The sequence below is a fragment of the Hylobates moloch genome, unplaced genomic scaffold (genome assembly GCF_009828535.3).
Source record: "Hylobates moloch isolate HMO894 unplaced genomic scaffold, HMol_V3 SCAFFOLD_18, whole genome shotgun sequence".
Classification (NCBI taxonomy): Eukaryota; Metazoa; Chordata; class Mammalia; order Primates; family Hylobatidae; genus Hylobates; species Hylobates moloch.
Genome location: NW_026652293.1, coordinates 4,896 through 10,829, shown reverse-complemented (window position 1 = coordinate 10,829; position 5,934 = coordinate 4,896).

Sequence of the window (5,934 nt, the reverse complement as noted above, 5' to 3'; positions counted from 1 at the left end):
AAAAAAAAAAAAAAAAAAAAAAAATATATATATATATATATATATACACATACACACAAAAATAAGCCAGGCATGGTGGCGCACGCCTGTAATCCCAGCTACTCAGGAGGCTGAGCCACAAGAATTGCTTGAACCTGGGAGGTGGAGGATGCAGTGAGCCAAGATCACACCACTGCACTCCAACCTGGGCAACAGAGGGAGAGTCTGTCTCAAAAGAAAAAAAAAACACAGAATATAGAGTCTTACAATGGAAAATATTTAAATATAACAGATTATATAAAATGATATAACTGTTATAGAACATTATACATAGAATACACACATTTCCAACTACTTCTTCATAATAGATTCCTAGAAGTGGAATTACTGTGACAAAGGGTCTGATAAAGGCGATTGCCTTAAAAGTACCAACTCATTTTTAAGAAACTTGTACTATAAATGAAAAATTTTTGATAGAAATGCAAGGGAATTGAGAGAATTCACCCTAAAAGGTCATCTGCAGAGAATGAATTGACAGGAGAGGGTTGTGGGGGTAAGAGAAGGAAAAAGAACTAATATTTACAGTGCCTAACATGAGCCAGGCTCTGTGCAAGGCTCTTTAATAAATATAACCCTAATAAGAGTATCATTATTATTCTCGTCTTGCAGATAAAGAAACTAAATCTAGGCCAGGCACGGTGGCTCACACCTGTAATCCCAGCACTTTGGGAGGCCAAGGGGTGGATTACTTGAGGTTAGGAGTTTGAGACCAGCCTGGCCTACATGGTGAAACCCCGTCTCTACTAAAAATACAAAAATTCGCCAGGCGTGGTGGCACGTGCCTGTAATCCCAGCTACTCAGGAGGCTAAGGCAGGAGGATCACTTGAACCCGGGAGGCGGAGATTGAAGTGAGCCAAGATCGTGCCACTGTATTCTAGCCTGGGCAACAGAGCAAGACTTCCTTTAAAAAAATAAAAAGAGAGAGAGGAGAAGAGAGAAAGAAACTAAATCTCTTTGAATTTAAGTAATTTGCCCATGGAAGGTAGTGAGTGGCAGAGAGAGGATTTAAGTCCCAGCCTCCAAAGCCTGTTGACATGGAAATGACTTTAAATAACCATCATGACAATTGTAATGTCTTCTCTCTTCACTAGAGAATGGGAACTGGGACAGCACAGCCCAGCTGAACAGTGGAGGTATCTGGGGTTGTGGCACATGGGGCCCTGAGGGAAGTTCATCTGGGAGCTAATTCAGTCAAACACAAGGAAGAAGAGCATGGAAGGATGCCCTGAGAGTCCAGATGCCCACTGGGACCAGACAGCAATGATCTCTGGTCTAAATTTACCAGAAGTATTAAAGAGTCAGAATTGAAATATACATACGTCCACTGGGTACAGTGGCTCACGCCTGTAATCCCAGCACTTTGGGAGGCCAAGGCGGGCGGATCACAAGGTTAGGAGTTTGAGACCAGCCTGGCTAACATGGTGAAACCCCCATCTCTACTAAAAATACAAAAATTAGCCGGGCATGGTGACGCACACCTGTAATCCCAGCTACTCAGGAGGCTGAGGCAGGAGAATCACTTGAACCCGGAAGGCAGAGGTTGCAGTGAGCCAAGATCACCCCACTGCACTCCAGCCTGGGTGACAGAGCAAGACTCCATCTCAAAAAAGAAAAAAAAAAGGAATAATACATACGTCCAATTAAGAGTGAACAGGGGATTATTTAAAAGACTGCTAGCTATAGCAGAAGCTCTGATGAAAGTCAGCAAACTTTCCACGGAGCTATCTTAAGAAGAGAACAGTATACACGTGTCACCCAGTTACCATAATCTTGACTCTGCTGTCTGCTGATCCTGTGACCTTATGCAAGTTACTTCATTTCTCTGAGCCCCAGTGTCCTCACTGAAAAACAGGAAAGGTGATAACAGTACTTTCTCTGTTGTCATCGGAGGATTAAATGAATTACTGTATGTAAGGTGCCTAGACAAGTGTCAGTCATGTACTACATTTTAACTTTTTATGATTATCCCGGGGGTGCTAAAGTCCCTACCTTGAAGTGCAAATATTGGGGAAGACAGTCAGACACACATGGTCTTAATGGAATGGGTTGTTGAAGGCTCCAAGACCACAGAGAGCTTGTACGTTTTCAGCTGCACTCAGCAATCTGGGAGCAGAGCCAAAGAAAACTGAGGTATTACCCAAGGTGGGAAGTCAGCAGGGGCAACCCAGGGAAGAGTGAAAGTATGCGGGACCCATGGGCACCCTGGAAACGGCAGGCCAAGGGATCCAGGCTGGATGTGGAGGATGCAAGAGATTCTGGGAAGGGTGAGCAGGTGAGGAAGAATTATCTGAAGCAGACAGGTAGAAAGAAGCTAAGATGTTTGTGGTCAGAGTAGGGTTGTAAGAATTTGGTATGATATGGGCCATTCTGATGCCCATGTCCAAAGTATATTTGTTGCAGGTTGGGCAGAATTTAATGTCATTTGTAGGTTTTAGAAAACAATAGTGAAGCTAGGATAGCAGAAGAGTCAAAAAACAGGTGACAGAAGAGGAAGTTGCCATGAAAGCCACAAGGCAGGTGTTAAGCCACTGAGGAGGGCAAGAGAATGTACTGGACACCAGCGAACAGTTGAGTGGACTGAGCTGGCAGTAAAACAGGATGAAGTGCCCAAGAAGGGTGGGGAAGCTGGGGTCTGGAGAAGGTGGGGTCAGGAGGTTGGAGAATGTCAGCCTGTTCTGACCCGGAGGAAGAGAGGTGGGGCCTGGTGGCAGGCCAGGTTTTCATTTAGGATGAGAAGGGGGAAGGAGTGTGTGTGTGAAAAGAATGGAGGAGGTAAGGAAAGGGTATTCACCAGATAGCTGGTGCTGTACAGCCCAGGGGCACAGAGACACCTGCAAAAGCCCAGGGATAGTTAGCAGCAAAACACTGTCCTGGATTACTGCCCTGCCAGGAAGTGAGAGTGAGAGGCCAGTTTATGCCCCCACATAGCCCTACCAGGGCCCTCCACTGCAGTGCAAGAGACAGGCTTGCAGGACTCAGCCAGAGAAAGAATCTGGGCTCCTGAGTCAGTGCAGCATCCTATTTCTGCTACATTCAGCCTGCTGAGTAATGGCTCCAAAGGCAATGCCAGCAGCTCACAGGGCACAAGGGGAAAGTGAGAAGCAGGGCCTGGCACCTTATTTTGGGAGCCGCTGTCAAAGGCCCAGCCCTCTGGTTCTGTGTGCCTGACACTCGGCGACAGCTCTCAGTGCGAGCTTGAATAACCAGCCCTGCAGGCACTGGCTGAGGTGCCCAGAGAGGCAGGCCCTGTGAGAAAGACGAGTTATGTGGCTTCACTGAAGACAGGAAGAATCGAGTCCTTCTTAAAGGAGTCCTTACTTCTTGAAGGAGTCAGTCCCATTGGTCATCCCAACTGGGCTAGTGTCTCAGCCTGAAGTCCCTTAGGAGTGAGCCTTGTATTCTTTCGCTGTTCACTTGTTCTTTGAAAATTACTTAAAATGATGATGACATGCAGAACACATACAAACTTGAGGTGTTAAGGTGAGCAGTTTGAGCTAGAGTGGACTTTGAGCTGGTTTCCAAAGGCAGGGATGCCACTCGCACTCTCTCAGCCAGTCCTCCATGTGTCCCTAGTGACGCTCCTGGCTACAGCTAGGGCTCCGTCTAATGTGAAAACAGAGTGACATTAGTTGTCGCATATACACAAAGGTCAAATTTGTGATCCTTTGAGCACAGTGCTCTGGAAACTTGAGCTAACTGGCCCTGAGAACCTTTGAGACAAGGCTTTGGGTTAATTTCTGCTAAACAGATAGAACCAGACTCAGCCCTGGAGATACTCATGGCTCTTGGATAGTAGATCTGGTTCCCTTAAATCTCCAGTCTTCCTTAGACCCATCCAGATCCCATAAGTCTGGGCTCTAGGTGAGTCACCATTAATATTTTAATTTCCTATATACTGACCCACCTTTTTCTTTAAAAGTATATCCTATTGATTCCTGGGGATTTTTTCTTAGGAACTCAATTTCTCTCATATTAAATACCCTTATGAAATAAAGGAATTGGGGCCGGATGCAGTGGCTCACGCCTGTAATCCCAGCACTTTGGGAGGCCAAGGCAGGTGGATCAACTGCAGTCGGGAGTTCGAGACCACCATGGAGAAACCCCGTCTCTACTAAAAATACAGAATTAGCTGGGCATGGTGGCGCATGCCTGTAATCCCAGCTACTCGGGTGGCTGAGGCAGGAGAATCGATTAAAACCGGGAGTAGGAGGTTGCAGTGAGCCAAGATCACGCCATTGCACTCCAGCCTGGGCAACAAGAGCGAAACTCCGTCTCAAAATAAATAAATAAAGGAATTGGAATCCAATGAGATTGAGTGGTTTGCACTGAATGGTCCTAAGAATTTTATAGCACAGCAGTGATTAGAACCCCACAGTCTCTGCCTCTGTCAGTTGGCCCATCCTCCACCTGCTGACCTCTGGTTTGTGCCAGTCTAAGACCCAAACCACTTATGCCACAGGTGTGGACCCCTTCTATGTGACAGTCTGGACATCACTGCATCGGGTAATGGTCATCACTACACTGGGGGAACTTTCTGACAGATTCCTTTCTGTGTGGAATTCTATTGTGCCCAGAGATAATTGTCCTGCAGTCAGCATTCTATGTTTTTCTCTCTCATTGATTAATCAAGAGGGTTTCAGGCTTCCCTGTAGGCAAAATGTCTAAAGCATAAAAATGGTGAGATCTGTGTTCTGAATTCCATTAGTTTTTCTGTGGCTACGAGTGGTACTTACTCATTTATCAGATTAAATGCAATAGTGTTGGAAACAGGCTGGGTGCAGTGGCTCACGCCTGTAATCCCAGCACTTTGGGAGGCCAAGACAGGCAGATCACTTGAGGTCAGAAGTTCAAGACCAGCCTAGCCAACAATGGCAAAACCCCATCTCTGCTAAAAATACAAAAATCAGGCATGGTGGCACATCCTGTAGTCTCAGCTGCTTGGGAGGTTGAGGCAGGAGAATCACTTGAACCCAGGAGGCAGAGGTTGCAGTGATCCAGGATCACACCACTGCACTCCAGCCTGGGTGACAGAGCAGGATTTCTTGACCTTTAGAGGTTATCCACATTTTTGAGATTCTTTGAAACCTAAGGACACATACCCCAGAAAAATTCACAAGATGCTTATATACAAAATGTTGCTTATAAGAGTGTGAGGAGGGGCTGCAAGTTTGTAAACCCTATAAAGCCCATTGATGGAGCCTGGGGGATTTGTAGATCCCTGTTTAAAGATGCCTTAAACTACTCTAAGCCAATTCAAGCTCAAGCACAATGCTGATGGAACAAGCTTGGTAGATTTGGTCCCTGTGTGGTCGAGCTAACTTTGTACACAGGAGCTCTTATCTTAGAACCACAGAGTAATCTCAAAAGTTCAGATCTAGAAGGAGGTTTAGCCTGTGCTTAGTTCAACCACCTCCTTTTACAGATTAAACAGGAAAAAAAAAGAAGCAAGAGAATATTAGTCATTTACTTGAGGTCACATGGATAATTACTGGCAGGGTCAGGACTAGAGCCTATGTCACACCACATATGCAAAGTAAATGTTCTTTTAATGGTGAATCAGGAATATCAACTTTATATATGGAAGAAAGCACATGATTATAGTATCTCCATTTTTAAAGATATGAACCAAGATAGGCAGCCAGTATTTACTAAGTATCTGTTATACACTTGTTCATTTATTCATTTATCAAAAAAACATATTTAACATCCACTATGCACCAAGCACTGTGCTAGGTACTATTTACCATAAGGCTCAAACCTTCCTTAAGAAATTAGTAACAAAAACTGACCGGGTACAGTGGCTCACACTTATAATCCCAGCACTTTGGGAGGCCGAGGCGGGTGGATCACCTGAGGTCAGGAGTTCAAGACCAACCTGGCCAACATGGCAAAAC